Raw genomic sequence first — 17,258 nt, forward strand, 5'->3', positions numbered from 1 at the left:
CCTGCATTCCGGCACCTGGTCTTATCTGGGAACACCCTTGCAGGTGCCAGGCTCCGATGGATGAATCATCAGCGCTCTAATGGTCGCAAGGGACAGAATGCTGACCCAGAGCTGCTAAAGCGAAGATGGAGTTTGTCAGTTCAGGTGAGAGTTTAGGGGTGTGACTTCAAATGTGGCTTGATCCCAGAACCAATCAGTATGGCTAAGGGAACGCAAGGCTCTGGTCAGTTTGTTATGACTCATGGTCCCATCCTGGGAGCGGGGGATGGACTCAGTACCATCATCAGAAGAAAAGGGCTGAGAGTTGGGAGAGAACAGTTCCCTAGAAGAAAGCTACCAGGTGCTATTATTCCAGAAGCAGGGGCAGTGGATGCTTATGTGATCCAATGAAGCCAATATTCCCTCCCATAAAATGGTAGAGGAATATGGAGTTTATAACCTGTCTTGTCCATTGATCATCTGGGTAACTGTGGACTGGGCTTGGAAATTTGGAGAAACACTGAGGATGTAACCTCATCTTGATTGACAGATGGTAAAAGATACCTGTCATTGAACATAACAGATGATTTGACTGTTCTCCAGTAACAGACCAGATGTAGAGTGGAAAATGACTTGTCTGTTTCTTCCTACCTCAGCCCACGCCCCAGTACAGTAATTCCTTAGGGGAGAGCTATGCCCATCCACAGTGACAAGGAGAAAGAGGAAGAAGGATTCTCCTTCCCCAACATGGTTGAGGTGAGTTATAGGCACCTGTTATGTAAGTTGGACTAGTGCCTCGTTGTAAATGGTAATGGGGATATGATGCAGGCAAGGAACTAAAATCAGACTGAGAGCCCAGTGACTAAATTAGAAATGTTATACAGAAGGGAAAGCAAGGCTTGGTTCAGTACCAGCAGCTAGACTCATCGGATTGAAAAGCACTCTCAAGGTTAGAAGTAAGAACAGCTGATGGAGGTGGAAGCTCAGGGGCCCCGGCTGGGCAGGGTCTGAGTTAAGGCAGGAAGGACACTGGCACAGGGGTTATCATGCAGTGATACTCAAGCCATCATTATTGACAATAATGAAACGCCTCTGAAATGCTCTTGGTCCTGACTAAATTGGGAAGAAAATGCCTAAATTTCTACTACTCGTATCTACGAATCCAGAAAACTGTGATTAGAGATCAAGAAAATAATTAACATTGAGAGATTTCAACTTGGACCTAGCGAGGGCCCAAGCAAGCAGTAGATTCCTCAGCTCAGGTTCTCCAGGTAATAATAGGCAGAGAAAGAAAAAAAGACAGAAAGATAGGAAGGAAAGAAGGAAGGAAGGAAGGGGGGAAGGGAGAGGGAGAGGAAGAAAGAGAACAAGAAGAGGAAGGGAAGGAGAAGAAACAGGAACAAGAGGAGGAGGAAGAAGAAGAAGAGGGAGGAGTGGGGAGGGGAGGGGGAGGGGAGGGGACGGAGAAGGAAGGGGGAGGGCGGTCACAAAGGAGGAGGAGGAGGAGAAGGTGGGTAAGTGGGGGAGGGAAGAAGGAAGGGAGGAAGGAAGGGAGGGAGGGAAGGAGAAAAAGAAGGGAAAGAAAGAACAATTGAAAGGAGAGTGGAAGGAAATCAAGCAAGCAGGAATGTAAGAAAGGAAGAAAGGTTGTCATAGCAGGTTTTTCCAGATGCAGCAGTGTATAATTTAAAATTAAAGTAGACAGGAGAGAACTTCCCTGGTGGCGCAGTGGTTAAGAATCCGCCTGCCAATGCAGGGGCAGGGGTTCGAGCCCTGGTCCCGGAAGATCCCACATGCACAGAGCAACTAAGCTCGTGCACCAGAACTACTGAGCCCGCGCACCTAGAGCCCGTGCTCCGCAACAAGAGAAGCCACCGCAATGAGAAGCCCACGCACCAAAATGAAGAGGAGCCCCCGCTCGCTGCAACTAGAGGAAGCCCGCGCGGCAACAAAGACCCAACACAGCCAAAAATAAATTTATTTTAAAAAATAAAAAAATAAAGTAGGCAGGAGAGCACAGTGGGAAACCTAGAAGCGCCCCCCCCCCCCGCCGCTCCATTTCCTCACCACCCCACACTGGCTTAGGGTCGCTCTCTCACCCCCGCACTTGCCTGGGGAAGGAAAAGAGACCGAGGGAGAGGAGAGCTTTTTTAGAGACTACACCTAGCTCAAGGCATTTGTGCTCTCACCTCTTCTACTTAAAAGCTCTAAAGCTTTAAAGAATTCGTTTCTCAGTAAGGTACGTGATACAATTAGACCCTCAGAGGCACGCTGGGAGTCATTAACAGCTGAATAAAGGTAACAGGGAACAGACTTACAGAGTTAGGAAAAGAGACCAAGCAGAGCGCAGCTAACTTAATTTCCATAGTTCAGACAGCAGAGCAATTTAACAACCTATTGACAGCCTCGAACGTTTGTCAAGGAGTAATAACCCCTACGTTGTAAGGACCCCTAAGGACAGGAAAAATGGAAAGAAGAACAAAATAATTTCGTTTTTGAAAAAAAAAATTAACTTTTTCAAAGTAATCAGGTTTGCAAAACCATCATCCTTGCCGATTTGTCACACGTAGGCGAGAAGTCCGATAAAGCCGCTGGACCAATGGGTGTTAGCACTTGCCATCTACCTCTTCTTACCTTCACTCTTGCTGTTCATCTAGTGGGTTCTCCACGGGCGTTTTTTTCTACTGTCTGTTCTGCCACAGCTGCCAGTGGAGTTCCCCAGCAGTTGTAGCTCCTAAATTGACTCTGGGTAGCCTGGCGTGGGGGCTCCCAAGTCTTAGTTGTTGCAAGTGACAGCAAGTCACAGGTTAGAGTCACCTGCGGGAGCTGGTCCCACTCCCAGAGATCTGATTCTTGTGATCTCTAATGGGACGCAGGCACTAATCTGTTCAAGGAAGCCCACCATGTGGTTCTAATGGGCACTGAGGTTTGAGAACTTTTCAGGCCTCCGGAGGAAATCTAGTCCTTTTAATTCACAATTGGCGAAGTTCAGGAACTTCGGTGGAGTTTTTTGAGGGCTTTGTCTGAAGATGTGTGGAGAGGCGCTTTCTTTCATTACAACTCAAAGGGGTCTCATCCTAGTGGGCTGAGGAACAGTCTCTCACCTCCCACTGAGGGTCCTCACTGCAAATTCCTGCAGGCAGAAGCTTGGGCAACTGTTTTTGTTGGCTTGCTTGTTGATTTGTTTCAGATGTGGGCATAGTGCAATATCAAATGCTAGCGCACACACACACACACACACACACAATACACAGACAGACAAGGAGAATGCATATCCAGTGACTCCATAGTCACGAACAGAAAGGAGACATGAAACAACTATTTGCAGGTGACGGATATACCAGAGATGAAACCAGTGACTGTACAGGATGCAGGGAAAGTAGCAGCAAGTATAAAATACGTAACATTAATCCAGACTTTAAAAAGAAAAATAAAATCCTCCATGGAACACCTACCTAAGTAATTAAGATAGTTAGAAAATCAAGAAATCAGTCAGCCCTTGCAAAAAGCTAATTGTAACAGTGAAAAAAAATTGAAACTGGAAGACATATTAACCCAAGAATGAAAAACCAAGATTTGATTCTTTATTTAAAAACATGACTAAAAGAGGCTGGCTTGAGCAACCAACAAAAAAGAGAAAGAATATTATGAGAACATTAACTTGTTTTAAAAAGGCAATTACCATCATTTAAAAAGGCAATTATCATCATAGAAAACCCATATTTTTCTTAAATGTTATACATCAGTTCATGTAACCGTAATAGCTACAAACTACTATGCAAATTAAATTAAACTGTTTGAGAATCCAAACTTTCAGAAAGTCTAGCCCTTGGGTCATAAGGAAGACTTATGCTGTCCAAACTAGGAGGTTCCAAGGGCAGGTGAGACCATGCCTGGGGGACCACTACAGTAGATCCCCTACATACGAACCTTCAAGTTGAGAGCTTTCAAAGATGTGAACGTATGTTCGCCTGTCCAATCACGTCAGGTGTGAGTGAAACTGCAACTTGCCCTCCATCTCCTATTGCTGACGATCCTGCAGTTCTACCATCTCCCACCTCCCCTCCCTCCTCCAGTCAGTAATTCTTCTTGCCTGTTCACTCGATGCCAGCCCTGTATGCCAGCTGTTGTACTGGACTACTGTACTTTTCAAGGAACTGTACTGTACTACAAGATTAAAATTGTTTTCTTTATTTTTTGTGTTTTTTTAATGGATTATTTGTGTGAAAAGTATTATAAACCTATTACAGTACAGTACCATATAGTTGATTGTATTAGTTGGGTACCTAGGCTTTGTTGGACTTACGGACAAACTAGACTTACAAACGCGCTCCAGGAATGGAACTCGTTCGTATGTAGGGTACTTACTGTACTACCATTCCCTCCCACCCACCACAGAGGGTGCTGTTGATCACTATCCCTTCCTGTCTGATGGCTGCTGGTCTAAGTCCCCGTATTGGCCAGGAAGGTTTCTCTGAAGGAGGGTGGCTCTGTGGTGACCCCATTCCCATGGTACTACGAATACACAGGAATATGCACCTGGTACCGCATTTCCAGCTACAATAGTACAGTGGAATTCCCAAGCATAACAGTGCATCCTTCTTTGAGATTCCTAGATGAGATCTGTTTCCTTACATTGATCCAGATATGTCAGTTATCATCCTTGGTTTGTACTGATTGGAGACAAATAATATCAGAGCTTTGCCCTACTCTCTGTTGATTTGACCATAATTGGGAAACTATATGCCACTCTGGGCACCACACTTTTAGAGGGTCATAGGTCACCCAGACCTCATCAAGAGGTGAATGGCTAGGACCCTGCATGTGTTTCATTCTCTTGGGGATCCGTAAATAAAACTGGGGATATTTAGACTAATTTCTTTAATCTTAGTCTTTGTTTTATGAATTCATTGTGATTATCACCAGTCTTTATTCAGTCAACAGAATATTTTGAAAGATGACTGCTATGGTCTGAATGTTCAGAAATATTTAAAATCCATATGTTGAAAATCTAACCCCCAAGATGATGGTATTAGAAAATGTGGGACAAAGCAGAAAATAACACAGCATTGTAAAGCAATTATACTCCAGCAAAGATGTTAAAAAAAAAAGAAAGAAAGAAAATGGGGGCCTTTGGGAGGTGATTAGGTCATGAGGGTGGAGCCTCATGAATGGGATTAGTGCCCTTATAAAAGAAGCCCAGAGAGCTCCCTAGTCCTTTCCACAGTGTAAGGTTACAATGAGAAGTGTGTGACTCAGAAGAGGGCCCTCACCTGATTAATTGGCACCCCGATTTCAGACTTTCAGTCTTCGAACTGTGAGCAATACACGTCAGCTGTTTTTAAGCCACCCAGTCTGTGGTTTTCATTAGAGCAGCACAAATGGACTAAGGTAATGACTATTCTTTTCCTTGCTGTTTCTAATTTATGTGTTCATTTTTAACGATTTTATTTATGTGGGTTCTCATTTTTTCTCCTTAGAATTGCACTCTCTTTCAGTCTTATTCTGTTTTGTTTATGTTCTCATCTTTGGGCTCTTATTTTGTTGTAATTAAATTCCTATTGACTCACTCTATGGTGTAAAACATAGAGTTCTTCTATGTAAAACATAGAAGTTCTCTTCCTTCAGTTCTTTGTGGCATTATCATTGCGGCTAAGTGATCCATCCAGCACAGTGGGCACAGTGCCCAGGACCCACAGTCCTTTTAGGAGCCCAGAGGAATGTATTAATTTTTATTCCTTTTAAAATCAGAAAAAATAAATATAATAATATTGAATACATAATATTGAATTCGCCTTGGACTTAAATAGTCTTTACACCATTGTGGTCATAAAATACACTTTTTAATATTTTTTCTATGGAGGAAGGGGCTCACAGACACACAAGTTTCTAGAACACATAAAAGTTATAATGTGACCCTGATTTTCATAACTAACAAAATAAACATTCATTCCTTAATATCATTTATTACGTTGTTCATAATTGAATTTCTCCAACTATATCATAATTGTTGTTTTATAGCAAGCTTCTGAGCTTGGATCCAAATAAGTTTAACAGTTAAATTTGGTTGTCATGACTCTTGAGTCTGTAATCTACAATGGCCCCTCTGTCCTTTAACCCCCTTGCCAATGACTTGTTGCAGACATCAGATTAACTGCCCTAACTGGGTTGGCTGTCTTCCTACTTGGACTTGTCTATTTGCTTCTTTGTGGTGTCATTTATCTTCTTTCTCTGTTTACTATATTTCTTATAAAAGGAAGTTAGCTCCACAGGCTTAATAAATTCATGTTTGACTTCTGTGGCAAAAATACTTTATAGAGGTGCAGTGTGCCTCATGTCACATCACAAAGGAAGCTCCCAATGTCTGTTGTTCCGATTTTCATGATGCTAAGATTAATCATTACATTCGGGTAGTGACAGATAATGATTTAATGCCTTAGTAATAGTTGCCTGGAAAAACTTTTTTCATTAGGCTTTGAAAATGGTGATTTTTCTACCTCGTTCATTCTTGTCACAGCAGTTTTCCTCATCATTTAGAACGATTTTGCTCATATAGTTTATATAAATAAGATAGGATAAATGCTGACGTTTTCCTTTGAATTGCCAGTTTTCATATTAAATAGTTGTTATGGGAGTTGCTTTCATTGCTATCCAGTGGATGTTCTCCTTTTCCTCTAGCTCTCCTGAAAATCTTAGAAGCAATAACAATCTGATAACAATGAGTGTGCCCAGAACCAGCATGTGATCCTCTTAATACTAGTCTTTACTAAAAGGAATCAGAATTTCTTAAAAGAGTGGCTGATTCCGGGTCTGGAGCGGGAAATATACAAGATGATCCTGGCATATTTTTTATGCTAGAAAGCTAGGAAGTTAAAGAGTAATGGCTTGGGTCAAAAGACATAGACATACATATGAAGGGGTTCTTATTAACCAAAAATAGAACAACATGAATATCAAAAAAGGATAATGAAAGCAATTGATTAAAACAATTGACCCTATGAAATGTATGAGTTCACTATTGAGAAGAGAAAGAGAGATAGACAGACAGAAATACATGTATAATGTTTTAGACATTGTCAAATTTCCCTCCATAAGGGTTGCACCATTTGTATCACTTCTAAGAATGTATAAGAGTATCTGTTCCCATACAGCCTCACCAACAGAATATATTGTTGAATTTAATAGGTGAGAAGTGGCATTTCATTGTAGCTTTTTTTTTTTTTAACATCTTTATTGGGGTATAATTGCTTTACATTGGTGTGTTAGTTTCTGCTTTATAACAAAGTGAATCAGTCATACATAAACATATGTTCCCATATGTCTTCCCTCTTGCGTCTCCCTCCCTCCCACCCTCCCTATCATTGTAGCTTTAATTTACACTTATTATGAGATATGTTGAGCAACTATCCTTATGTTTAAGATCTATTTTCAATTATTTCCCTATGAACTCTGTGTTTTTATGTTTTAAATTTTTTCTATTGTATTGTTGGCCTATTCCTCAATCAATTTCTAAGTGCTATTTGTATATTAGAGAGAGTAGTCCTTTGTCTGTGATATAAGCTGCAATATATTTTCCCACTTTCTCATTTGTCTTTTGACTTACCTCTTTACTTGTGGCCATTTTAAAAATCACTTTATTGATGTATGATTGACATACGCAGAGCTGTATTTATTTTGCGTATACAATTTGATGAGTTTAGAGATAAGTATATACCCATGTAACCATCACACCATCAATGCCATAAGCTTATCCATCACCTCCAAAAGTTTCCTCCTGTTCTCTATCTATCTATCTATCTATCTTCCCATCTATCTATTTTTTGTCTTAACACTTAGCATAAGATTTACACTCTTAACAAATTTTTAAGTATACAATACAATATTATCAATTATAGGCATTATGCTCTAGGACTTAATTGCTTTGCATAATGGAAATTTTTTATCCTTTACCAATACCTCCACATTTCCCTTCCTCTCAGCCCCTGGTAACCACCATTTTACTCTGTTCCTAGGAGTAAAACTGTTTTAGATTCTTTATGTAAGTGGGATCAGGTAGTATTTGTTCTTCTGTGACTGGCTTAGCATAATATCTTCTAGGTTCATTGATATTTTCACAAATGACAGGATTTCATTCTTTCTTAAGGTTGTATGTAAGCAAATATCACGTTTTCTCAATCCCTTCATCCATTGATAGACATTTAAGTTCCATGTCCTGGCTATTGTCAATAATGCTGCAGAGAACATGGGAATGCATACATCTTTTTGAGATCCTGATTCAAATGCCTTTGGATATAAACCCAGAAGTGGGATTTCTGGATTATATGGTAGTTCTATTATTAATTTTTAAAGAAACCCCCATATTGTTTTCCATAGTGGCTGCACCAATTTATATTCTGACCAACAGTGTACAAGTGTTCCCTATTCTTCACATCCTCACCAACATTTACCTTTTTTTTTTTTCTTTTGCTATGGAGTTGTAGGAGTTCATTATTCATTTTAGGTTTTAACTCTTTATCTGATATATGGTTTGCAAATATTTCCTCCCATATTACAGAATGCCCATTCACTTTGTTTATTGTTTTCTTTGCTGTTCAGAAGCTTTTTAGTTTGATATAATCACATTCTTTTCCTTCTGTTCCCTGTGCTTTTGGTGTCATATTCAAGAAATCATTATCAAGGCCAATGTCAAGAAGATATTTTCTCCTTTGCTTTCTTCTAGGAGTTTTACAGTTTCTGGATTTAGGTTTAAGTCTTCAATCCCTTTCGAGTTTATTTTTGTGTATGGTGTAAGACATGGATCCAATTCATTCTTTTGCATGTGGATATCCAGTCTTCCCAGCACCATTTATCCCTTTCCCATTATATTCTTGGTGCCCTTGTTGAAGATTAGTTGACTGTTTATTTTATTTTATTTTATTTATTTCTGGGCTCTGTTTTTTCATTTGTCTCTGTGTTTGTTTTTCTTCCCAGTTTTACTGAGCAATAATTGACATACATCATTGCATAAGGTTCAAGCTATACAGCATGATGGTTTGACTTACTTATATTGTGAAATGATTACCATAATAGGTTTAGTTAATTTCCACCATCTCATAGAGATACAATAAAAAGAAAAGAGAAAAAAAGTCTCCTTGTGATAAGAACTTTCGGGATTTACTCTCTTAACCGTCTTCCCATATATCATACAGCAGTGTTAACTACAGTTATTATGTTGTACATTACGCTGCTAGTATTTATTTATCCTGCAACTGGAAGTTTGTATCTTTTGACCATCTTCTTCCAATTTCCCCTCCTTCCACCTTTTGCTCCTGGTAACCGCAAATCTGATCTCTCTGATTTGGTGATTTTTTGTTCTTTCAGATTCCACATGAATGAGATCATACAGTATTTGTCTTTCTTTGTCTCACTTATTTCACTTAGCATAATGCCTTCAACGTCCATCCATGTTGTTGCAAATGGTAGTTTTTAATGGCTGAATAATATTTTTTTTGTATGTACATACCACAACTTATTTATCTGTTCATTTATTGATGGACATTCAAGTTGTTTTCGTGTCTTGACTATTGTATATAATGTTATTATGAGCATGGGGGTGCAGATATATTTTTGAGTTATTGTTTTTGTTTCCTTTGGATATATTCCCAGAGGTGGAATTGCTGGATCATATGGTGGCTGTATTTTAATATTTTGAGGAACCTCCATACTGTTTTCCACAGTGGACGTGACAATTTACAATGCCACCAACAATACACAGGGTTTCCTTTTCTCCATATCATGACTAGCATTTATTATCTCTCATCTTTTTGACGATGGCCATTCTAACAGGTGTGAGGTGATATTTCACTGTGGTTTTAATTCTCATTTCCTTAATGACTAATGATGTTGAGCCGTTTGTATATCTTCTTTGGAAAAATGTCTCTTCAGGTCCTTTGCTGCTTTTTAAAATGGATTATTTATTTTTAACTCTTATTGTATGAGTCCTTTGTATATTTTAGATATTAACCCCTTATCAGATATATGGTTTGCACGTATTTTTTTCCCATTTCATAGCTTGTCTTTTCACTTTGTTGATGGTTTCTCTTACCGCGCAGAAGCTTTTCAGTTTGGTATAGTTCCACTAATTTACTTTTTATTTTGTTGCTTGTGCTTTAGGTGTGATTTCCAAAAAATCGTTACTAAGACCCATGTCGAGGGGTTTTTTTCTTATATTTTCTTCTAGGAGTTTCATGGTTTCAGGTCTTACATTTGTCCATTTGTCCCTAATTCGTATTGAGTTATTTTTTGTGAGTGATGTACAATAGGGGTTTTTATTCTTTTACATGTGAATATCCAGTTTTCCCAGCACCATTTGTTGAAAAGACTGTCTTCTCTCCATTGAGTATGGCTCCTTTTCAAATATTAGTTGACTGTATATGTTGGGGTTTATTTCTGGTCTCTCGATCCTATTTCATTGTTTTATTTGTTTGTCTTTATGCCAGAACCATACTGTTTTGATGACTGTAGCTTTGCAATAAAATTTGAAGTCAGGAAGTGGGATGCCTCCAGCTTTGTTCTTCTTGCTCAAAATTCCTTTGGCTGTTTTTAGTCTTTCTTGTTTTCATATATGAATTTTAGGGTTTTTCCCCCTATTTTTGTAAAGAATTTCCTTGGCTTTTTGACAGGAATTGCACTGAATCTGTTGATTGCTTTGGGTAGTATGGCATTTTGACAATATTAATTCTTCCAATCCATGAACACAGGATGTCTTTCCATTTATAGCTTTGAAAATTTCTTTCATCAACCTTTCATACTTTTCAGTATACAAGTCTTTCACCTCCTTGATCAAGTTTATTCCTAAGTACTTTATTCTTTTTGATGCTAATGTAAATGAGATTGTTTTCTTGATTTCCTTTTTTGATTGTTCATTGTTAGTGCATAGAAACATAGCTGAAATTTGTATCCTGTAACTTTACTGAATTTGTTTATGAGTCCTAACAGTTTTCTGATGGAATTTTTAGGGTTTTCTAGATGATCTATAAGATAAAGCCATCTACAAACAAATAAATTTATTTCTTCCTTTCTAATTGAAAGCCTTTTTTTTTTCTTTTTCATTCCGAATTACTCTGAGGAGAACTTCCAGTACTATGTTGAATAGTAGTGGTAAGAGTAGAAATAATTGCTTTGCTTTGGATCTTAGAGGAAAAGTTTTCAGCTTTTTACCCTTGAATATAATATTAGTTGTGGGCTTTTCAAAATGGCTTTTGTTGTATTGAGGTACATTCCTTCTATATGTAACTTATTGAGAATTTTTTTTATTAAAGTGTGTTGAATTTTGTCAAATGCATTTCTAGCATCTATTGAGTTGATCCTGAAATTTTTATCCTTCATTCTATTAACCTGGTGTATCACATTGATTGACTTTCATATGTTGAACCATCCTTGCATCACAGGGATAATTCCCCCTTGTTCATGATGTATGATCCATAATTAGTTAAAATTAATTAGTTAATTTCCACTTATGTCTCTTAGTTCTCTGAGGGTCATTATTGTCTAGCTCATTATAGAACTAGTACTCATGGCAATATTAAAAATGATTCAAAAAAGAAATCACTGCATTGTGTATATCTCACCCCCTTGTTCCTAATTAGTGAAAAACTCTTGTGCAGGTGGACATTTAGGTCCAGAGTGAAATTTTTCATCACTGTTGCTGAATGCAGAACTGGAACGTTTAGTATCTGCCAAGCAAGCAAGCCCTTTATCTGTTCCACAGTCACCAGGAACACACCAAGAATGAATGGTCACTACCTTTCATTTGCTGTGATGGTTGCATCGGGTATCCCCTGCTTTTGCTGGGTCCATCAGTGCGGGAACTGCCCTGTACACTTGGAACTCACAACTCATCCATTTTCCCAACTGCTTTGAATTCTTGCATGGTACACAGGCCTACTCTGCTACTATTTGTGGACAGAAAGTGCACCTGCATACACGTTTGCGGGGACATAGGCTCTTTCCGGAAGGTTACTCATGAAACTAGAAGCAGTGGCTGACTCTAGGGAGAGAAGCTGGAGGCTTGGGAACCCCTGTGAATTTTACATCATGTGCTCCTTTCCCTGGGACACATAAATGAATTAGTTGAAAGGGAAGAAAAGAAAGAAAGATGGAGAATTAGATCGTGGGTTGATCAATAGTGACTTAATGGGTGAAAACTGAGTCCATGAGGGTGACTGTACCTTTTATGGCATCTCAAAGGTCTAAGAGATCACTGAGTGTTGACCTCTATAGTAAAAAAGAAATAAAAAATTGAAGACCCATATTTTGACGGAGACAGATGACATTGTTGTGCTACTCTGTGCTTATCAGATGGCACGAGTGTTAGCATGTTCATTTATTCACTCATCCAACAAAAACTCGTTGTGGTTTACTATGTTCTGTGCACTGGGCTGGGTGTTCAGGATAGACAAAAGAGAGAATAAAAATTTTAATAAAACAATCTTTGTCCTCGAAGAGCTTGTAAGATGGGATAACGCTGAGAAAGCAGAGACTTCATGAAGACTGAGGGGATGGAGAAGTATGTTCTCCCAAGGCGCCAGCTCTCTCCCCTCTGGGCCCCTGCACATCCTCTTCCTGCTATGTTCTCCTAAAGCCCTAGAGCTCTCCTCCCCGCATCCCACCTCTTACTGTTTTCCTATCTCACTCCTTTCAGCTCTCAGTTGAGAAGATGTTTCTTTGAAGCAGCCTTCCTAACCTCTCAAGTCCAAGGAGATGTCTTTTCACGTGTGGCCCAGGGCCCCTGCTTACTCCTATCAAACACATGGCACTGACGGTAACACAGCTGGTTTATGGTTTATTATGTTAGACCCTGAGCTCTGCTCTTTGCTACATGTCAGGATCTGGCAAAGTTTCTGACCCTTAAATATTAACAGAATGAAGGAATCAATGGTGGCTATTGGACAACAGAACCCTTGCAGGACCAAGGAGTCATGTGAGCTTGCCTTCAACTTGTGAAGTCCTGTCATGGGCTTTGCGGCAGGTGGCAGAATCAAACTGATGGGTGGAAGTTCAAAAAGGCAGAGTTTGCCTTTGTATCTGGAATGTTGTCATAATCAGAGCTAACCAACTATACAGTAGGATGTACGAGGGAAGTGGAAGTCTTTCATCACAGGCATTTTTAAAGTAAAGCCAAGAAATGGATGGTGCCAAGGGTGTGTTCAATGTTTGCTGATGCCAGAAACACAGTTATGGTTGATCAGTTAAATCTACTGGAAAGTTCATGGCAGGTTTTTTGGGTTTTTTTCATATTTGTTTTAAAATACAAGAGTAATACCAGTCCATACTGAAGAATTTGAAAATCATTAAAAAGAGAAAAATGACAACAACTGATAATCCTATTAACAAGGATAAACTCTCTCAAATTTTGATTGATTTCTTTCCTATCTTCCTTTATATGTTTATAGTCAATATTAAAATGTAATAATAATTTTAAAGTTATCTTGATTTTTTCACTCAACAATATACGTTTTTCTTATGTCATTATTTTTAGTTACTATTATCAATTTTAGTGAGTATTACTGTTTAAAAGAACCATATGCTTTCCCCTCACCATTCTTTTTTTGAATTCTTGGCTAGTATTTAATTTTTCCCTAATATAAATAATGCTGAGATAAAGAGAATATGCATATTTCTAGTCATTTTTAAGTGAATGTCATGTAAGGAATGCTTAAAGAATGTTACAGTCATAATTAGCCAATACAAGGCTTAAAGGGATTATTTTTGAACATTCCTTCTTAAATGTGTTCTCTAGAAGGTTTTCCTGATAAATTATTGTTAAATTGAAAAGGTGACTCTTTCTGACCTTCTCTGATAATCACAACTGATGAGGAAAATGGAAAAATCCAAGAAATTCTTTGCCTTTAAGTGCAGGGAAAGAGTACCTTACAGCGACCAAATAGAAAATAAAAAAATAAATTAAAACCCCAGCCTCTGTAACGATCGCATGTCTTCCTCTAGTGGTCAAAGTGGGTAAGTGCAACTTCTCCAAACACAAGCACTAATATTGCTTAATTTATATTTACAGACTCACGAGATGAAGAATTAGGAGGAATCCTAGCGAGTACATAGTTCAATTTCCTCATTTACAAAGGAGCAAAGCAAGTTTCGTAAGAAGGAAGTGACTTGAGCAAGGCCATACAGACGTTAGGAACTGAGCTTAGAACAGAACTCTCGTTTCCAAATGCCGTGGTTGATGCTTCTGGACGGTCCAGCCCTACTCCAGATGCTGCAACTCTGTCTGGTTTCCTCCTCACCACTCTTTCTGGACCTGAGGGATGTGTGTGTGAGTGTGTGTGTGTGTGTGTGTAGCAAGGAGGGTAGGCATTAGAAGTCCTTCCTTGTCAACAATCTGAGCATCGTATAAATAAGCTGCTACCTGCATATATGCAGTTTTCCTAGCTACACCCCACCCACAACTTCCCCCAACGCAACTTCTTCTCCTGATATTGTATTGGGACTCTCATACAATCTGAAAACAAATGTTGCCCCAGAGTCTTATGGTCCTTCCCACGGAATATGACCTGAGCACCAGGCCCTCCCCCTCCCCTCCACCCCCGCTTCCACCAGCATGAGGAAACCTCAGCGGGGCTCCTGATGCCTCATTCTCACCTGGGCTGCAGAGGTGCTCCCCAGAGGTAGGGTCTCACAAAATGAGTTGTGCATTCATTTCTCATACCTTTAAACTCTGAAAAGCTCACGTAACTTCTGGCAAGACAGGATTCTAGAGGACCAGAATCTTATTCTTCACAAAGATCATTTCTATTGGGTATTAATAAATCATAATGGGAGACGTTTCCCAGGCCACAGTTTCCCTGGGAACAGCAGGGCTGAGGTTAATTTTGGAGGATCATGGGTTCCTACACAGAGTTCCAGGTGGATCCTTTGGATCCACAGAGTTCCAGGTGGATCCTAAACTCTATATTTAACGGAGCTTTCACGTATGCAAGTCGACTGGGCAGAGGAAGAAAGAAAGAGAGCTGAGGAGAGAGTCCAGACGTGCCAACATTTAAAGGGAGAGCAGAAAAATGTATTCAGTAAAAGACAGCTAGAGCCATCAGAGAGGAAGTAGGAGAGTTAAGAGAGAAGAGACTCACCCAAACAAAAGGAGAGGATTTGAAGGGGGGATGAGCAACAGTGTCTGATGCTGCAAGCGGAGCAGGTAAGAGAAGGGCTAAGACGTTGGAACTGGTGGTTGCGTGGCCATTGAGGATTTGGCAATGGTGATTTTGCAGTTTCAGTGACGTGGTGAGGGCGGCATTCGGTAGCAGCTTGAGGAGTGAGAGGATGGTGAGGGATTGGAGGCAGTCAGTGTAGACAAGGCTTTCAAAAAATGCTCTTTTTTTCCAGTTTATATATATATATATATATATATATATTTAGATTAATTTTTATTGGAGCATAGTTGATTTACAATGTTGTGCTAGTTTCTGCTGTACAGCAAAGTGAATCAGTTACATCCACTCTTTTTTAGATTCTTTTCCCATATAGGTCATTACAGCATATTGAGTAGAGCTCCCTGTGCTGTACAGCAGGTCCTTATCCATTATCTATTTTATGTACAGTAGTGTGTATATGTCCATCCCAATCTCCCAATGTATCCCTCCCCTCCCCTTTCCCCCTTGGTAACTATAAGTTTGTTTTCTCTATCTGTGGGTCTATTTCTGTTTTGTAAATAGTTTCATTTGTACCACTTTTTTTTAGATTTCACATATAAGTGATATCACATGATATTTGTCTTTGTCTGACTTACTTCATTCAGTATGACAATCTCTAGGTCCATCCATGTTGCTGCAAATGGCATTGTTTCGTTCTTTTTTATGGATGAGTAATATTTCGTTGTATATGTGTACCACATCTTCTTTACCAATTCCTCTGTCAATAGACATTAAGGTTGCTTCCATTCAATGGTGCTGCAATGAACACTGTGGTGCATGTATCTCTTTGAATTATGGTTTTCTCCGGATATATGCCCAAGGGTGGGATTGCTGGATCCTATGGTAGCTCTATATTTATTTTTTTAAGGAGTCTCCCTATCTCCATAGTGGCTGTACTAATTTACATTCCCACCAACGGTTTAGGAGGGTTCCCTTTTCTCCACACCCTCTCCAGCATTTATTGTCTGTAGATTTTTTGATGATGGCCATTCTGACCACGTGAGGTGATATCTCACTGTAGTTTTGATTTGCATTTCTCTGATAATTAGTGATGTTGAGCAATGCTCTTAACTTAGAAAGTAAAGGGAGAGAAGGAAAGAAAAGTGTGGTAGCCACAGGGAATCACAAATCCAAGGCAAGCAGGCTGATATTTGAGCATTTTGATTAGCTTAGGAGGAGAGCTCAGTGAGGGGAAGGTTGGAGATGCTGCAAAAAGGGGGACAGTGGATAAGGTAGATCTGGAGGGGCAACGGTGGAGGGACAGCCTTCTTGTGAGACCAGAGAATGGTTGGGGCACTTCCTCTTCTCTTAGAATCTTCCATATTTACTTTCCTCACGCAGGACCCAGAGCAGCAGGATACAGGAAGCCCATCTGAGTCTTCACATCTGTGCTGTTATGTGCCTGAGGCTGATACCTGGCCAGCTGGGCCAGCAAGGATGAGTAGGAGGAAACCAAACAGCCCTTCCCCTACCCCTTAGCTTCCAGTCGGGTGTGAATTGTGTAGACTAAAGAAATCATTCTTTGATCCTGCTGGTTTAGGTTCAATTTGTCTCCTCAGCTGTGAAATCTCCGTTTCCACTCAATTCTATTAACTAATTCATCTCAACTTTGGGGGTCTCATTGTATGGAATTTATCTTTATTAAGTACTTTCACAGGTCAGCATGTTGGTGAGGGATATCATTCTATTTTTCAGGTGATGCTTTCTTCCAGAATATGTTCTGTCTGTATTTGGTAAGCATCCTTCTTTTCTTACAGTATGTTTCAAAGTTGCATTTAAAAAACTGGCATAGAGTGAAGTAAGTCAGAAAGAAAAAATCAAATATCGTATATTAACGAATATATGTGGAATCTAGAAAAATGGTATAGATGACCTTATTTGCAAAGAAGAAATAGAGACACAGACGTAGAGAACAAACTTATGGATACCAAGGGAAAAAGGGGGGGTGGGATGAATTGGGAGATTGGTATTGACATATATATACTATTGATACTACGTATAAAATAACTAATGAGAACCTACAGTATAACTCAGGGAACTCTACTCAATGCTCTGTGGTGGCCTAAACAGGAAAGAAATCCAAAAAAGAGGGGATAT

The 17,258-nt window shown here is 39.4% G+C and overlaps 1 protein-coding gene across 2 annotated transcripts in view; it reads right to left on the bottom strand.

The window, feature by feature from the left end:
• The window catches only part of RPIA (ribose 5-phosphate isomerase A), a 162,888-nt gene that overhangs the window by 2,439 nt on the left and 143,191 nt on the right, over positions 1–17,258 (bottom strand). The window lies entirely within an intron of this gene.

The sequence above is a fragment of the Globicephala melas genome, chromosome 12 (genome assembly GCF_963455315.2).
Source record: "Globicephala melas chromosome 12, mGloMel1.2, whole genome shotgun sequence".
Lineage (NCBI taxonomy): Eukaryota > Metazoa > Chordata > Mammalia > Artiodactyla > Delphinidae > Globicephala > Globicephala melas.